At 42.2% G+C, this 19,565-nt stretch overlaps 1 protein-coding gene and 1 long non-coding RNA gene across 2 annotated transcripts in view; both read right to left on the reverse strand.

The window, feature by feature from the left end:
• Positions 1-19,565, reverse strand: part of NRG3 (neuregulin 3) — a 1,594,638-nt gene that overhangs the window by 1,549,486 nt on the left and 25,587 nt on the right. The window lies entirely within an intron of this gene.
• LOC137533798 (uncharacterized) overlaps positions 1-19,565 on the reverse strand; it is a 30,537-nt gene that overhangs the window by 3,726 nt on the left and 7,246 nt on the right. The window contains exon 2 of the long non-coding RNA XR_011024219.1: positions 15,207-15,296. This is a non-coding gene — a long non-coding RNA (uncharacterized lncRNA). The remainder of the gene's footprint in view (positions 1-15,206; positions 15,297-19,565) is intronic.

Genomic DNA, 19,565 nt, shown 5'->3' on the forward strand with positions numbered 1-19,565 from the left:
TATAAGGTGAGTATTTTTTTGTCACTTAAAGAGACACTGAAGCGAAAAAAAAAATGATATAGTGAATTGGTTGTGTACTATGAATAATTACTAGAAGATTAGCAGCAAAGAAAATATTCTCATACTTTTATTTTCAGGTATATAGTGTTTTATCTAACATTGCATCATTCTATAATATGTGCAGATTACACAACACTCAGCATTCAAAATGAGTCTTTCAGAGCCGTCTGTAAAGTAATGACCTCTCCTCTAGCAAAGAAAAAGTAAACAGTTCACTTACAGTTGAGATAATAAAAGTCAGATAACAGCCCTCTTCACCACTAAAGGGGCCCATACACTCAGCCGATTTTCTGGCCGACCGATCGATCCCGATCGATCGATTGCAAATCGGTTGGCCAATCGACCTATCGATGGCCGATTTCGATCGATTTTGATGGAATTCTGTCGAACTGGCAGGATGGAAAATTTAGGTCGATCTGATGAGATTGCTTATCAGTTTGCATTGGCCTTAATGGAAATCTGTTGGCAAAAAAATGCCATCAGATCGAATTTCAATAGATTTCAAACTGAAATCTATTGGAATTCTATCCTGGTAAAAAATGTTCTAAAAATGCATCAGATAGATCATCAGATGCATTTCTTATCTATCTGCTGCCAATCTGACGAGTGTATGGGCACCTTAAGACTTAAGACTTATCGGGATCGATCGGTCGGCCAGAAAATCGGCTGAGTGTATGGGCCCCTTTAGTCGGAGAGTTAATGGCTTGTTTGCATAGAGATAACAACTGGAGTTTCTCAACTCTTCCTGTACTGGAAACAATTAGACTGATGTATATGATCTTAATGTTTTATTTCTTAGCTGTACTACACATACAAATCATAATATCATATATTTTTTTCGCTTCAGTGTCTCTTTAAGGGTTGCTCTAAGGCAGACTTTACATGATTTTGAGTTTGTGACATTATCTATAGTTTGCAATAGAGGCTTGCTTATCACACGAGGTCTTTGCTGTTACTTCTTCCCCATAGATTATCTCTGCTGCCTGTGTTTGTGCCTGCATAGGATCTGGCATCACACAGGTTAGATCAGCACTATGAACAAAGCAGTGGAAATACTCAACACTTTCAGCCTGCTCTACTCTGCAATCACCCAAGAGCCTGTCAACAGAAAAAGTTAAATGTCATAATAAATAAATTCCTTATCAACCTTTCTTTGTAGAAAGGAAGGTGAAATTCAATCCTGACAGATTTTGTATAATTGAAAAGTAGCCTTAAAAAGTATAGAGCTGTACACTGCTATACAGAAACTGGACTAATGCAAATTTGAATATTTGTATTCACAGTCTGCTCTCTTTGAAAATGTTTTTTGAGTACTTTAATTAACTAATGAGGTTAGTGTTAGGCATAGGTTTCCTTAGCATTGTGCTTGCAGTTGCAGGGCAATACAGAGCACATTACACTATTATTATTTCCCTTCCCACCATTTTCAACTGAGCTATTCCAATATAAAGCTGCATCTACACACGTAGATGCGGCCGCGACTCTCCTTATCAATCGAGCCGCATCAGCGGCTCGATTGATAAGATCCAACAGGACGGATCTTGCTTCTGCCGATTTCCTGCTCGCTCCCCGCGAGGGGACAATGGCAGGGAATCGAGCGGAAGATAAGCGGCGCCGGCGGGGACGAGCGGGGAATCGAATGCGGCAAAGATGTCAGCTTCCACACTTACTGCTATAACTAGGGGGAAATTATAATTTTATTTCACACAGATGACATTACAACAGGGAAGTACTGTAAATAGTTCTTCTGATAATGAGGTCATATAACTTAGTGTCTCTGATAAAGTGGGAATACGAGTTAGTGCCTCTGATGATGCGGTAATACAAGTTAGTGCCTCTGATGAGGTGGTCATATGTAAAATGTCTGTCAAGCCAGCCACCTAACCCCCACTTGAACCCGCTGTATGTGATGCCCAACTGAAATTAATAAAAAGTGTTTAAGGACACAGTACCTCTGCTTTTTCTTCTACATTTACAGATGAGATTACTTTACTTTGGATCAAAGGCAGGTAGGATGATAACTATATAGTAATCAATAAGTTGGGGAAAAAGTTCAAAATTGTATGTTATGCCCGACTGTAGTTTCACTCTACTTCCTTTACCCAGGAAACAATAAGGAAAATGTTACTCTAAAAAAAACAAAAGACAACCTTACAATATTTTAGCTAAAAGTGTACATTAAACAAAAGCATCATCTATGTATTCCAAATAGAAGTGTTTTATGTGAACAGAAGTGTTCTTTCACGAGAAAGCCATCTGCCAATTCATATAGATTTTCATAATTTGCTCTTTCTGATCAATAACCATAAAACAGAGCAGAGGGCTGTAGACAGCTGATACTAGCTGCACGCGCCAATTGTCTTTCTGATGAAATGACACACTCTTTATAACAATATAATGCCCATCACTACTTCAACTTGTTACCCATTAATACTTATTTATGCTATTCCTTTCTCCTTCAGGGTAAGCATGTGCAGTAGATTTACAATAACAGTGCCTTTAGAGTGTAGCTTTCTCCTCTTTACACAATTTATGGAGCTTGGCAGCAGCTGTACACAATGCATCTTTCTCAGTATATATTATGTGTTACCATTACTACCAGTACAAGCTCTGTCATTTATTCTGCAAAGCACTACAAGAATTCCTAGCAGAACGAAACCTTATTTTTACCACTTTCAGATATTCATACACTTTATTTAATTATTTATTTATTTATTTTTTACAGATTACACATTGCATTCAGCATAAATGCAATACAGATAAAGCATATCAAAAGTAAAAGTCCTTAAAGTGGTACTCCAGGCAAATCTTTTTGGGATCCAGTGAGGAAGCCTTAAAATCATAGTCCAATTTTGAATTATATAAGAGTTTTAAAAAGAGAGATTTTATCCCTTTTTCATTCCAAGAGGAACCATAGGAAATGAGAATCTGTTTTAAAGAACAAGAACAATCTTATAAACCTGCCCAATGTTTAAAGCCTTTAAAGGATACAAAAAGTGAACCGAAAAAAATAAAATTTTTCTCACCTTCTTCGAGCCCCTAGCATTCTATTATGACCATGTCAAAGTTCCTTTTTTCTCCAAGTTGCTGCTGTCCTCTCCGTAAGATCACGACCCGTGGCTGGGTTGTGGTTTTCAATGCATGTGTGCAAGAATCTTGTGATTACCCTCCTATCGTTGGGAACGGTCTGCACTTGAGCAGTTCACAAAGACTTGAAATGCGCCTGAAAGTCAGTACTCCCAGCAATGGAAGCGCAAACACGAGCAGCGGAGGGGACAACGGTAGCCTGGAGGACTGCAGAACATCGACCTGGAATCTAATAGCTTTCTAGAGGCTAAAAGAAGCCCCAGGTGAGTAAAACTTTACTTTATTAGGTATAAGTATACAGTAGAGTCTTGGCATAGACAAACTAGGGCGATGCCTTGGGTAACACTTGCAGGAGGGGGAACCACAGTGCTGTTCTTAACATACTGTGCTTTATGGCATTCTCATACACTACTGCTAGTTCCATTAAGAAAGACATGGTTGGAAATTTGAACAACTTAATGGGCACTGCTAATTAGCATAACAAAGGTGGCCTCAATAGTATAACAATGATATGACAGGCACTATTAATGTACTAATTCAGCTGTAATTATATTACATTCAGTCTATAGTGATTGTTGCAACTATGTAAATAAGCAGTATGATGTTTCTATAAAGTGGCTATACCCCTCATAATTACAGTACTGTATGAGAGAACATAAAAGAAGGAACCTAGGGTCACTGCTAGTGATGAACTACAAATTCAGCTGTTAGAGACTTTTTCAACCAAAAATGGCACAGTGAAAATAAAAAAAAACAACACATCCAATGTTTAGTGTGCTTTTTTTCATTTAGATCTTCTGTGATTGTATGCATTTCAGTGCATTTTTGCAATTATTATTTTGCATTTGCATTTTGTGTGCATTTTCCATGACTCCTTCTGTCTTTGCGGGTTAATTGTTATGGTCTGTAAAGTTGTAAATCTAAAATATGACCACTGCAGGTCAGAAATTACCCATACGCACATCAATTTTCCCATTTGATTCCCTGCAAATTCAATAGAATATGATAGAAACTGATAACTTTTATGACCAAGAAATATTGATTGGACAGAAAGGAAAATCTGGGTTGGGGCAAAAGTGGTGATACATTGATGACTAATAGCGTTGCACTGCATTGAACACTGGACGTGATATCACACAGGAGATCCAGCGATCTCTAGGTAAATATCCTGGAAACAGGACCCGCAATGGGGGCAATTGCCCCAGGGACCCAGAGCCTGTAGCCCCCCCTCCCCCCCCCCGATGTGTCCTCCCATCCTTCTAGTTATGGTAACCCCATACATGCCTGCAGGGAATGAGGAAGAGAGGTGCCGTGGGGAGAAGTCTGGAGCATAGAGCATAGTGCTGCCTCCTGTGTCCTGTCTGGATTAGGTAAGACCCCAATGTGTGTACACTCTAGATTTTTAAGGGAAAGAAAGAGGGGAATAATGGAGTCCCCAACAATGCTTTTGGGGACATATGATGACCACCTAAATATTTTTTGTGGCTGGGAGTGTGGTGGATTTGGTCGTGGGAGCTTGGGGTCTGCATTGCTGGGGGGGGGGGGGGGGCAAAGTTATTTTTGCCCCAGGGCCCCATTGTAGCTTTAACTGACCCTGGCTGGAAAATGAATAAACATTTTTTAAAAAGTTAATCATTGGTATTGTATTTTAGAATAAGATTCCATTGACGTTCAATGGATTGCAAAACACACTGAAGTGCAGCATGCCGTATTTTTTTAAAAGGTACAGAACACAATCAAGACCCCGGTGGAGTGGGAAAGGCTCATCGCATATTACATTATGTTTGCCCTCCTTTGTGATTTGCAAAAATATCTGACTGGGAAAAAAAATGGATCGCAACACACCAGTTGCAAAATGGCCCTTATGCAAATGCAAGTTTGACAAAAAAACAATTTGTGTGAGCTAAACCAGAATCTTGGGGCACCAAATCAGATTTAGAAACTATCAATTTATCAACTAACAACTTGTTAATTGATCAGCTAAAGGTTAAGTGATCAGCAATTTCCAAATCAGATTTGCCCACTGCAAGATTCCTGTCCAGCCCCCACAAATTCTGGTTCATGTTAAACTAGGATTTTGTACAATAATCAGATTTCTGGCTCATCTCTGCTCCCTGCAGTCAGCAGCTGTCAGGAAAATGTTTGTCTTATCCTCTCACTACAGGACAGACAATTCTCTTGTGCACTTTTCTAAATGCAGACTTGAAAATAAAATAAGTGCTTACAGTCAATCAGTTTAGCATATTTCCTTAAAAAACAGCAACTGTCAAGAGGACTTTTTCTCTGACTGCCCAGCATGTCACAAACAATCCTCATGCTCAATTTCTTCACTGCAGATCTGCACCATGGTGTCTTTCCTCCTCATGTCTATGTCAGCCAGCTTTCTCAATGCATAAATGCACATTTCATCAGACTTTGTGATAGATTCTTGCAATATCAGTAGGTCAGCGTCTGGAGATAAACACTTGCAGTGGTGTAATGTTGTTTAGAATTCAGTTAAATTCACTTTCCATTGCACTTCTAAGATAAAGCATCATAAGCAACAACTTTACAGCATAGTGGTGTAGTACTGGAAAGGAATCTTGTCTTTAATCTCTGGTGCCCTAGATTTAACCACTTCCCAACTGAGGGGTTCTACCCCTTGACCACCAGAGCAATTTTCACCTTTCAGCGCTCCTTCCATTCATTCATCTATAACTTTATCATTACTTATCACAATGAAATGAACTATATCTTGTTTTTTTCGCCACCAATTAGGCTTTCTTTAGGTGGGACATTATGCCAAGAATTACTTTATTCTAAATGTGTTTTAATGGTAAAATAGGAAAAAATGTGGGAAAAAAATTATTTTTCAGTTTTCGGCCTTTATAGTTTTCAAATAATGCATGCTACTGTAATTAAAACCCATGAAATGTATTTGCCCATTTTTTCACAATGATCGCGCTGCTTAGCGGAGAAGCAGCGGATCATTGCGGGGCTTAGATCAACAAACGGGAATGGATTTTCCTGTTCATTGATCTCCGGGCGAGCAGCCGGCGGCGTGTTTACGAGCGGGAGTGCGCGCTAGAGCGAGCGGGAGCACGGGCAGCGGCGGGAGCGCGGAAAGTACGGATTTCTCCGTCCCTGGGGGAGAAAGGATGGAAAAAGGGACGGAGAAATTCGTACGCGTAGGGGTAAAGTGGTTAAATTCTGGCTTAGACGCTGTCTGCATGGTGCTTGCATGTTATCATGTTTGGCTATGTTCACAGTGGGGTGTTGAGTCGGGCAACATAAGCACATTGCTACTGCTAGCGTGATGGAAATATATTTTAATGGTACAATCACATCCGCACGTTAGCAGTATGGTACAAGCATGCTGTGTTTCCGCATAACATTCACGTTTATAGTTGCAGTGAAGCATACTTTTCATCGACTGTATGCTGCACTGTATGTGTCTCATCAACCACCTAACACACAATGTAACTTCTTCCTTCCATTGCAATCCTGTTTTTACAGGAAATTTGTTGGCACTTTATGAATTAATACAAATAATACACAATTCCTTACCACCTAAGGTGAAATTTGCATCTTGTTTGTGCACAACAGTCTCTGACAGGATGTAGATTTCATGGGGCCTGATTCACAAAGCGGTGCTAACCCAGTTAGCACGCCTAAAAGACTTTAGGCGTGATAACCATTGCACCATGCTGGTGAAAAGCCAGTTTAGGCGTGATAAGTTTAGGCGTGATAAGTTTAGGCATGATAAGTTTAGGCATGCTAAGTTTAGATAAGTTTAGATCGCACGCAAAGTCCCGCATGCAAAGCAGCACCATTAAACTCTATGCGAAGTGCACCAGACTTTGCTAGCGCAAAACTTTTGATCAGCTGTGCACTGCGGTGCTAACCCAGTTGGTGCTTAAACTTATCATGCCTAAACTTATCACACCTAAACTTAACATGCCTAAACTGAGTTTAGGCATGATAAAGGGCTTTTCACCAGCGTGCTAACTGTAGTCTCTTGACCCTGTGATTACTGTGAGCTAATGACAGTGTTAGCAGTACTTAAAGAACTGTGACCAAGGATTGAACTTCATGCCAATCAGTAGCTGATACCACCTTTGCAACTGGAAATTTGGCCAATTGTAATTGCCAGAAATTGCATTTGATTATTATAATTCCAAGCAGCACACGATTTGCACTAAATGTGTGGGCAGCTTAAATTATCATCACCTCACTGACCATATCTACTCACCCATTACCTTCCATCTCTCCTCTGCCTGAGCTGCAAGAACCTGCATCAGCAATCTACTGTATCACTCGAAGTGCATTTGTTTTCATTGAAAGGAAATAGTTGGTTTGGAAGCACTGTATGCAAATGTTTGTAGCTGTTCAGAGCCCACATAAGACAGACTTTGCATGAGGCAGGTATGCACAAAATATTGAGGCACATATTTTTCAACTGGTACATCCACAACAAACCCTGGTGCAGCCAAACCTTGTGTCCCTTAAATATGTATTAGGGAATTTAGTATGTAGATCAGGAAATGCATCCAAAAATATAAAAGCCTGTAAATATGTGGGTAACATAGCAATTCTTCTTGTTGTCTCAGCTTACCTACTGCTTAGTGGCCTCCCTGCATCACAGCTCTCTAACATTTTTCAAGCACTGCTGATAGAATATCCCCATTTGCTTCCTTTTCTAGAATGAAGTCTCGCTGCTGGTGCCTACATTAAACTCCACATTTGTACTAATCTTTACACTACAAGTCCTTTAAATCTGTTAGGACATAGATCTCTCTCTTCATCACTTGTAATACCTGGTGTTCATCTTAAGTGTTCTGTGTTAAACATCGGCACAGAGGTGAATGATCATATTTAAAGTACACCTGAACTGAAAGGAATAGTGAGGCTGCCATATATATTCTCTCTTAAACAATACCAGTTGCCCGTCAGTTCTGCTAATCTCTTATGCTGCTGTAGTGCCTGAATACCACATTTTTCAAGGTCTATGAATAAAGGTATTAGGCCCCGTTCACATCTGAAAAGCGCAAATGCTTGCACAAGTGATTTTACCGCAATTAATGTGGTAAAATCACTGGACACTTCCGCGATTCAGAGCGATCGCGATCAGCGCTTTATTAAGTACTGTGATCGCTCCACAATCATGGCAAAAATGCTGCTTGTAATGCGTTATGCAATTGGCACTAATAGCAAGTCGCCTGAGATCGGCACCAATCGCGACAGTAAGATCACTGCCATATGGTAAAATGGCACTAGCACTTTAAAAAGCGATAGCGCTTTAGCGATTAGCTGGAATCACCTACTAATTGCTCAGATGTGAACGGGGTCTAACAGGTAGAGGCTCAGCAGGACAGTCAGGTGATCTGCACTGTTTAACAGGAAATAAATATGTCAGCCTACATATCCCTAATCGCATTGTGTAATGGTTAAGGGCTCTGCCTCTGAAACAGGAGAGCAGGGTTTGAATCTGGGCTCTTCCTGCTCAGTAAGCCAGCACCTATTCAGTAAGGAGTCCTTCCTTATATATAATTATTTATTATAATATAAATGTTGTTTGTCTTGTCTCTGTTAAGGTGTGCTTTACATTGTCTTAATAATCAGTGCCCCTCATACACTAGCCATAAAAAAGTAAGAGCTCTTCTAAAAAAGATATATGATCACCAGCACCATGCCCCAGTCAACAGTTTCAGACTTCTAAAAAAGTACACTAACGCTGGTAAGCAGCAGTGGTAAGCCCAAAATTCTCCTCACAAGCAAATTTCAGTTGACACAGTAAACTAAAGAAATTGAGCCAATCCAAGTCAGAAGCTCCAAATCAACTAGCTGGTGGTTGCTTGATTAGTTTAAGTTAGATGGTGGTTTGCTTGTTAGGAAAACTTCTTGATCATCCACTGAAAGTAAAAGCATTGGTGGGCAGCATACACATTTGTATTAACCCACAGATTAAATTTATCGTAGCAGAGAAAAAAAATACTTATTTGTCCCAAAACAGAGGAGTAACTAAAAGACTAGAGAGTAACAGAATTGTTATCCCCTCTAATCTGATGGCGCAGATCAACTGCATTCATTTACAGATTGTGTAGTCCTGGGGTATTTTTACCCTCACCTTTTAACAATCAATTGTAATTGACCACTTTGAATGCAGCAAAAAAAAAATTCATTTCAGTAAGCCAAATGTGAAGGTACAACCTTTTAAACAGAACCAGAGACGAAGCACCCTCATGTATTTTACTACATTTATCAGTGGGAACATGACAGTAAACACCTACCCTGCTTTTAGTTTCATTCTTATCTGCTTAATTAGTCTGTTATCAACTGTGATAAGAATCCCCGACTGAGCCTTCAGTCTAGCTTTGACCTGTAAACATTATAGCTGAGTCACTCTTCTGTGGAGTCTTTTCAAGCCAAAGCCTGCCCCCTCCTGGCTCAGCTTTACTGCTTTGCATACTGAGAGCTCTGATGACATGGGAGGGGCTGCTTCTTACATAGTTACATAGATATTTTGGTTGAAAAAAGACATACGTCCATCGAGTTCAACCAGAACAAAGCCTTCTGCTTCAACCAGTACTTCTGCTGAGAGAGAAGCTCTGAAACAGACAAGTGTGGCTGCAATATGATCTGTGTGCTCTGTGACCACTCTGCATAGATAATGATGATGACTGTAGTTTCATTCCTATGAGAGACACTTCCTACAGGCAGCTGCACATCATACCAAAATGAAAGCACACAGATGAAAGGCTGCAGCAGCCTTTCTCATATAGCTTAGACAGCACATCCAGAACAACTCATAACCTGGAAGCAGAAGGGATATGAGCTGGCGGCCATATTGGATTTTTCCTGGAGCAATAATGGATAAAAAAACACTAAAAAAGGCACACCAGAGTGGCAAAATTATCAGGTAGAGCATTTATTCTTTACAAGCTATCGACTGATATGTTTATTTTGTGTGAAACGTTCATCTCTGGTTCCCTTTGAAGAACCTTTTTTTTTTTTTGATAAAGATGCTGTTATGAAGGTTTTAAGGCATGCTTTCCTGATTAAGTCACAGGTGGTAGGGCATGGAATCTAAGTGGCCATATATATTTGTATTATTATTATTATTTTCCATTCAACTACACAAGGGTTTATGGGCTGCCATCCCTGGTGAGTCAGGGACTACTTTGCTGCCTGGTGTCCACCAGGCCATGATCTCTGAAATTGCCCCACTGGTGATTGAACTGGAGGTGCTACGATGGGGAGTATTTCAGGCTTAAGCAAATGCAGAGTCAATAACAAAAGCTAAGGATAAGCCTGGTGGCAAATTTGTGAAGTTGGACTCAAAGGGTCAGAGCTGCAGTCACTAGTGCATGCTCAGTAAGTAGTAGCAGTGTTATGGTGCCTTGCCCAAGGTCTCCTTACTGAATTATAGGTGCTGACTTACAGAACAGGAAGAGCCAAAATTTGAACCCTGCTCTCCTGTGTCTGAAGCAGTGCCCTTAACACTCTCCAGCCACTACAGCCAGATAACTGGCAAGTTGGAGCTCACAAACATGGGTGACAGTGGAAATACAACAACTATCAGGAACAGGAAGCAGGTATAGAGACAAAGGTGTACCAAAAAGATTAGCCCAAGCTGGCAGAACAATTAGTGCTGTCTGCTGACTGCTTAGGACTCATGTAGGCAAAGGGAACTCTTATGAGTGCAAAGCCTCGTGGACGTGTGCAAATGTGAGAACAGATCATGTGAGAACAGACAGTACAGTGCACAGATCCACTCACACAGCTGGCTGTGCAGAAATGTCCATGACTGTATGAGTGCACATCATAGCATGTTACCACTGCCACAGGAGCGAGGGATGGGCAGCATAACATATGCATAGCAGGACTAGCACTGACTAGTTCAGCACTCCCTTACAATGCTCCACCTTGCCATTTTCCCAAGGTTAGCTGGGTTTGTGAGAACTATAGCACCATAAACTAGTTCTAGTGGTTCTAGCTCTCAAAGAATAACAAGTATGCACACGTCACCTAGCATTAGTCTATTAAAAATAGGATTGCTTTTACTATAAAGCAGAAGTGAAGTCAAAGCAGAGAGGGGGGATGAACTCCTGGAAGTTGCAGGAAGCTGAACACCACTGCACTATGGAAAATAACGGGGGCAAGCTCTGAGTATTGCAGAGTAGTGCTAAGCTAGTCAGCACTGCCCCTGCTGTAGTCTTTTACATTTCAGTTCAGATAGTCTTTAAAGTAGATCTTGAGCAGGATCAAAAAATAAATAAATAAAATAAAGAGAGGGAAGGCTCTGGGTCCTGTAGAGCCATTCAGTTCTCCTCACAGACCGTCCTTCCTTTGCAAGTTTCTCCATTCAAATCTTCTGCCACAGGAGACTTCGGAAGTCTTTGGGAGCCCGAGTTCTCCCGAAGACAGGCGGCTCTGCACTGGACACGCGCAAGTGCGTGAGAGAGGGCACTCGCCAGAGCCGGATTAAGGCTAAATGGGGCCCTAAGCAAAGTAACTGATTTGAGCCCCCCATCATGTCATAATAGAATCAGAAGATGCAGCTGCACAGCAACATGCCACACACACCGGGGCAGCCGAGCTACTGGTTGCTATGGGCAACAGCCCGCTTTCCTCTGTGGGTGCACAATGCAGGGAATAGCAGCGGCAGAATGCAGAGTGAGAGATGAATGGCTGGGACATTTGCACTCAGGGGCTGGGGCACCCCCATGAAGAGGGCGCCAAATATCACAGTAGCAGCACTTTCCCCCTGCATCTCCAGCCTGGCAATAGTAGAAAGCTCTGGACACCGCCAAACCGGAAGCCGTTCCCCAGACAGAATTACATAACAACCAACACCACAGAACAACCGATTTCCTCCCAAACTAGAAAACCACCATGCAGCCTCCATCCCAGTGAATACAATAGTCCAGCAGAGAAGGCAGCCGCAGCAGGGGAGAATGACAGCACCAGATGACTCACATTCACCTATTGCGATCCAAGCAATAGAGGTCCCGTCATCCGGAGCCCATCTGTCTCCTCTAGAGTGTTGTCGCTCTGTTACTACTACTATTACTACTTCCTACTTCCTGTCTGATCTGAGAATCAGGAAGTTCAGAGCAAGTGGCTGCACTGTAGAAGAGACAGATGGGGATCTCTATCGCTTGGATCATGGATAGGTGAGTGAGCGTTTGCCATCTGCTGCTATCATTCTTGCTGCAGCTGTCATTCTCTGTGGGAAGGGAGGGAGGAGTGGGCAGCGGCAGAGCGCACAGTAGCAGGAGGGGGACCTAGGAGGAGAGGCTGGCTCTGAAGACAATCAGCAGCGCACGGCATCATTTGACAAGACAAATAACATTAATATCGTGTTTTTTTCCTGACGGACTCAAAGCGCCAGAGCTGCAGCCACTAGGACGTGCCCTATAGGCAGTAGCAGTGTTAGAGAGACTTGCCTCCTACTGAATAGGTGCTGGCTTACTGAACAGGCAGAGCCGAGATTCCAACCCTGGTCCCCTGTGTCAGAGGCAGAGCACTTAAAGGGACTCAGAGCAGTGCCTGTGGGTATGACTTTAAGCACACCCACAACTAATTAATTACATCCTCACACCTACCAGCATGATGTTTGTAATTATATTCCCCTGGGTTCCTTATATTTTATTGCATTGTGCTGAATCGAGCTGCCGACTTTGGAGAAAAGTCGTCCTGTGGCCGCGATTTCGATGGCGAAAATAGCGAAAACTAAAAGGCATAGGGCGGCCGTTTATATATCATTGGAAAGAGGAGAAAGAGAGCTTTAAAATGATATGCATCTTTCCATAGTTACTGCGCTGCTCAGAGTCCCTTTAACCATTATACCATCCAGCCACCGCTGACAGGATGGCAAGGGCTGGTTTATGTGCTGATGGGGCCCCTTTGACTCTGAATGGGGCCCCAAGCGACTGCTTTTGTTGCCTGGTCGGTAATCCGGCCCTGGCGCTCGCGCATGCTCAGTACAGAGCCGGCTGTCTTTGGGAGCCTGAGTGCTTCCATAGACTTCTGAAGTCCAGCCAAAGTGGAAGAGAGCAGTCTACGACCGATCGATCGTAGACTGCTAACGGGGGAGCCTGCAGGGTAATGCGGGGACCGTGAGGAAAATGGGAAGGCTCTGTAGGACCCAGAGCCTTCCATCTCCTTAGATATCTGTTTTTTGTTTCAAATTCCACTTCAGATGCCCTTTAACTGCAGCTGGCTATTGGCTAATTATTTTTAGCAATATTGCACAGTTGAAAGTGGCAAAGTTAACTTGTCACACTGCGCATAAACATCATAGCTGATGCTAATTTAATTGCTACATATTAAATGAATTAACACAATCTTTATTCACAGTCTAGCAAACTACTCATATTGACAAATAGGAAGCTTTTTATGAAGTGACCTTTGAATTTCTAATCGCTATTAAAGAGAATGTTTTTATAATAATTTATAATGGTATTCTTACTTAAAGGGTATTTAAACTTTTGTTCATTTTATGACAACTACAGGGTATACATTTGATTTCACAGAGGTTATGGGCCGGTTCACACAGGTGTCTGCCAGCGTGTCAGTCTACGGCTTTTCTATAAGTGTGCAGAAAAGCATTTGACATCCTCTGGTGGCTTCCGGTGACCTTTGACAGTTTTCACCCCAGCAGGGGTCAGCTAAAATGATGGGAAAATTGGGATAGAAATGCAGCATTCACACAAAAGATGGTAAACATTGGGAAACTACAGTACAGGTGCTGCCCATTCACTTGAATGAACAGCGCTATAACTACAAGAAAGGCCCAGTGCACACCAAAAACCTCTAGCAGATCTGCAAAAAGCTAGAGGTTTTTAAAGCAGATTTCAGAGCGATTCTAGGCATGTTTAGAGAGGTTTTCTAAACATGGCTAGCATTTTTTGGAGCGTTTTTCTGTAGCAGATTTCAAAAATTGTTACAGTGAAGCAGTTACTCAACAGCTTCTGTAACAAAAACGCCTGGAAAACCACTCTGATCTAGCATTTTTCAGAGCGGTTTTCCACTTTCCTATACTTTAACATTGAGGCAGAAACGTCTCTTTTATTGTATCGTGTGTGGCCACCTTCAAGCTGATTGGAGTGCTTGTAGACATTCCACTCCTCTGCTATTAATGCTAATAAATTCAGTTTTAAAATGTGCACAAGTTTCACCACTCATGGATTTTAGAACCTCCATAGTAATGCAAAACAAACAAACCAAAAAAAAAATTAAAGCTGTGGTATTTTGTTTGGATATTATAGTATAATTGTGGCATTGTTTGTCAGACCTAGGGAATGGGATCAGCGCCACAGAGAGAGAGAAAGGTCTAATGCAGTCCCACCAATTGTAATCCTCACATTAAGGCTCAAAACCTGTATCATTAAGGGCTCTTTAAAAGCCAACAACATGTAAAAAGGGGGTGGGGTAAATTTAGGCGCCAGGTGAATACTGCCAATATTCTGTTAAGATTTATACCTTTTCCTAACATTAATCCTTCTCCCAGTTACTCCTAAAACTACTGGGTGATGTCTGAAGAATCCAAAGGTGCTCCCAGAAAAAGACAAAAATAAAAGACACAGAGACTCTGGAAGCCGCCATATACTGTAGAGATAATACTAGATATTTAAGGCAATAAAGTGTAGAAGATTGAAGGTCACAAGTGAGGGTTGCAGTACACACAATCACAGTACGATGGCAAGTGAGGAAAACCCGCCTTCACATAGGCTCTTTAGGATCTTGGTGTCAAGACTGTTGTAAGTTCAAGGAACTTTGAACAAGATCCTCCATTTAACTGGGGGGTTTCTCTTATTGAGTATCTGAGAGGGATGAGGTGCTACCAAATAATGTAGATAATCCAAAATAATAGAAAAGTTTCTCAAAAAGAAGGAAAGACATTACTTGAGGTAAACATTTTTTTTAATAGTATTTAGTTGTAAACATATTTTTTTCTTTTTACCTTTTTAACACATAGCTTTTGAGATAACTCCTTTACTACTTATTTTACCCTAGTTTTTATTAAAGTACACATGTGACCTGAACTGTGCTTAAACCTATGGACTTTTACTTACCCAGGGCTTCTTCTCCCATGTGGTCCATAAAGTCCCTCGGCATCCTCTGGGTCCCCTGTCTTCTCCCGGTGGCTCCATAGGATGTCTGACCTGAAAGTTAGTCATAGTCAAGTCAAATGCACAGGTGCGGCCCGGTCCACACACCCTTCTCAATCACGCTCCTCTACTCCTAGTATTTCCTGTTTCTGCTGTACTTTTCTGGACATCCTGATTGTACAGTGTGTTGAACTGTTTCTAAATCTATGCTCCATCTTATTTGTTTTTGTTCTATGTCCATCACTATGGAAGATGCTGACTGTATATTAAAAAAAAATAACAATTATAAAGTATGACAAAAGCAAGAATACAGACTAACCAGCAAGCTCATGGTGAACCAGAACTCATTGGAGTGTGTAAGGGACTACAATGCAAAAAGCAAGAATGAATGGGAATAGCGCAGCTTGCCATGATCTAGTCTTGAGTACATACATTAGAATCAGATTGAAGACCAAAATCAGTTGTTGTGACTTTAAAAATAATCAGTTCATAAATGCCACTGCTGAAATAAAGCACGCACGTATAATTTAGGGAAACCATAAAAGCAATAACCTACAAGTGCGAGGCCTCAAATCCTGTCGTACTGGAGTTACAGTCACAATATATCATATATATCCCATATGGCATAATGCTTTCTCACATAAGCAAGAATATATACAAATCGTGTTAATGCCTCTAACACTATTATATGTTTCTCAGGATAAAGCCTAAGAAAGCCTCAGAAAGGAAATGTAATCATGTGCAACATATACGCTGAAAAGGCAGAAATACCAATAACATATTAAGAATTGATATTTATTTTATTATTAAAGTTGCTATAGCTGTCATGTGATAGATAGCTCTCCTCATTCCAAGACAAAAAGATTACTAAAAAAAATATTATGTTTACTTGTATATTGCTGTAGCTTTTTTTATTGAAAGGGATTCCTAGCTTATCTGTAAATAACAATTACAATATATACCAACACCAAGTATCGATAGTTAGCAATCAGTGGAATGAACTGGAACTTCTCAGCTACCAGGCTACCAACTGTGTGTAAAAAAAAAACTGAACAGCACCACCCGAAGAGGCTTAAGATGGTGATAGATCCCTCATTAACCAAATCTGATCAGAGAGAGATCTACTACCTGCCCATACACTGCGCACTTATTTCCAATAGATTTTAGCATGAAATATAATATATTGGAAAACTACCTAGCATTGCCGACTCTGCCTGCCAGGCTTTTCTCCTTTGTGGGGAGTGTTGAAGCAGTTCACCTATCCACCCCTCACCTCCTCTAGCATCCTCTCTCCATTGCCGAGGTCGTCTGTACCCCGTGACCTACCTCATGTACGTGACGTCAAAACAAGATATGGTCACTGGGTACACACGCCAGGAATGTAGGGAAGATGATAGAGGAGGTGTGTGACAGATAGGGAAGCTGCTTCTATGCTCGCCACAGCCCGGAAGAGGGGAACTCACCATTACCTGGGAGGAAATCAACCAGGGGTTTATTGGGCCCGATTGCTGGAATATTGAATGCCACCATAGCTATGCACATGGCTGAGCCATTTTAAGCTAGATTGTTGTGATCAGTCGGGCTGCTAATCAATCAAAATGATCAATAGGTTGCTTATGTTGTGTCTTTAATCTCTGCCAAATTAGATCATTAGAATCAAACAGTCCAGATATCGATGAGGCAAATTGAGTAATGTATGAGCACCCTTAAGCCTTGTACACATGCTAGATGGTTCTTAGCTGAGCCAAACATTTGGGGATGTCTATGTCAAGAGAACATGTGCATGACAGCCCTGATACACAGGGCCAGTCCGAGGCAGAGGTGAGAGAGGCTCCAGCCTCAGGGCGCAGTTTAGGAGGGGGCGCAAAACTCACACAGTTATTATTCCCCTATTGTGTTTGAAGCAGAAAGAAATAAGAAAAGGGGATACATGGCAGTGACTGCAAGCCAGATAACTAGAGATTGAGATATTGGGGGCTCTGTTGCACCTCTTAGTCTAATAGCAATCAGCATGTGACAGCTGGGGTGGGAGGAATGGAGCGGCGTAGTTTGGTGTCTCAGCTTTGGTTGCTGGAGGACCTGTTGCCGGCTCTGCTGATACATCATCGAGAGATCTAGACACTCAGATTGTCTTAGCTGAGCACAGGCAAAGTGATTTGTTCTCCTTTTTGCCCCTACCGTTTGAAGACCTACATCTTGTGTCATCATCCTCCATTTTTCCCCTTTCATAGCAACAGAACACATGTAGGTTATTGATGCATCTGTACAATACTCTGCTCTGAATGTGTGTGTGTGTGTGTGTGCGTGCGTGCGCGTGTGTGTGTGTGTTGAAAGTGACAGTTAAACTATCTAAAGGCACAAAATTCTTAATCATGATCTGGCCTGGCTGCAGAAAGGCTCAAGACTTTCAGGGTTACTTGGAAATTTGCCGGGGTAGGAAGAGATACTAGGTATCAGCGTATTGGGGTCTTAACTAAACTTAACTCGGTCAGGGCCGGCCCTAGACTTTTTGCCGCCTGAGGCAAATTTTAAAAAAAATTATTGCTAATGCTGCCCCCCCCCCCCCCCCCCCCCCCCGTGGGGGGAAGGGGCCGCCGCCGAGCTGGAGGGGTAGCGGGCAGGGCGGGGGTATTGGGCCTAGCGGCAGGGAGGGGGGTCGGACCCCCGCCTCCCTCGCCTGGCTCCCCGTCCTCCGCTCCCATCCAGCCTTAAATACATCAGAACTAGCGCAACTCGTAAGAGGCAGTGGGCGGGGAGGACTCACCTCTTCCTCGCTCGATCCAGCGTGCGTTCCACTGACGTCACTTCCTGCAGCGCCGTCCATTTACAATACAGTGGGCGGCGTGCAGGAAGTGACGTCAGTGGAGCGCACGCTGGATCGAGCGAGGAAGAGGTAAGTCCTCCCCGCCCACTGCCTCTTACGAGTTGCGCTAGTTCTGATGTATTTAAGGCTGGAGGGGAGCGGAGGACGGGGACCCAGGCGAGGGAGGGGGGGTCCGACCCCCCTCCCCGCCGCTAGGCCCAATACCTCCGTCCTGCCCGCTACCCCTCCAGCTGGGCGGCCGGCTCCCCGCACCCTCCAACGGGTGGATGCCGCCCCTAGAAATTTGCCGCCTGAGGCAAAAGTTTCACCCCGCCTCATGAGCGGGCCGGCCCTGCTCAGCACAATTCCAATATTAGCAGAATGCTAAAAACTCTGTTTTTTAACAGGAAATAAAGCCCTTTATGATTTAAAGGACTCCAGAGAGGATGGAACCAAAACCAGATAAAACTACCAGCTGAAACAGTGGTAATGTAAGTTTAATGAATGAAAGGAACAAATTATTATTTAGTATTTACATAGAACTGGCATCTTCTTAAAGGGACTCCGAGCAGTGCAGAAACTATGGAAAGATGCACATCATTTTAAAGCTCTCTTTCTCCTCTTTCCAATGATATATAAACCACCACCCTACGCCTTTTAGTTTTCGCTATTTTCGCGATTGAAATTGCTGCAGCGGCGATTTCGATCGCGAAAATAGAGAAAACTAAAAGGCGTAGGGCAACGATTTAGATGTCGTCAGAAAGAGGAGAAAGAGAGCTTTAAAATGATATCCATCAAGCCATAGTTATATGGTATTACACAGGGCGACTTTTTGTCAAAGTCAGCAGCTCCATTCAGCAGAATGGAGCTGCTGACACTGGGGAAAGTGTCGTCCTGTGTAATACAATATAACTATGGCTTGATGGATATCATTTTAAAGCTCTCTTTCTCCTCTTTCTGACGACATCTAAATCGTTGCCCTACGCCTTTTAGTTTTCTCTATTTTCGCGATCGAAATCGCCGCCGCGGCAATTTCAATCGCGAAAATAGCGAAAACTAAAAGGCGTAGGGCGGCGGTTTATATATCATTGGAAAGAGGAGAAAGAGAGCTTTAAAGTGATATGCATCTTTCCATAGTTAACTCCCTCAATCGATGGCACTTATTTATTAACTTGCTAGGTGATGTTAACAGTAGCCCTAGTGAGGCACCCAGTGTACAGTAGCTCAAAAGTAAACTAGTGAAGACTGTAGGATAACTATAATAAACTTGAGGATTCTTTTTTATACATGCAGTAAAAACTTTCAAATCAAATATGGAAAAAGGTGATTTTAGTTTTTTTTTTTCTTTCATGGCACAATATTTTCTTGTCAAAAAGACAACAAAAACGCACCTTATTTTATTTTAGGAAACAGCAGATTGCTCAAAAAGTCATCCAATCAGTGGATGTTCACTTTTCATGCTTCATGCAAGTGCTTATTGGTATTTGGTGTTCCAGCTCATTTCAGCTATAAGATGATGA

This window comes from Hyperolius riggenbachi, chromosome 10, assembly GCF_040937935.1.
Source record: "Hyperolius riggenbachi isolate aHypRig1 chromosome 10, aHypRig1.pri, whole genome shotgun sequence".
Taxonomy (NCBI): Eukaryota; Metazoa; Chordata; class Amphibia; order Anura; family Hyperoliidae; genus Hyperolius; species Hyperolius riggenbachi.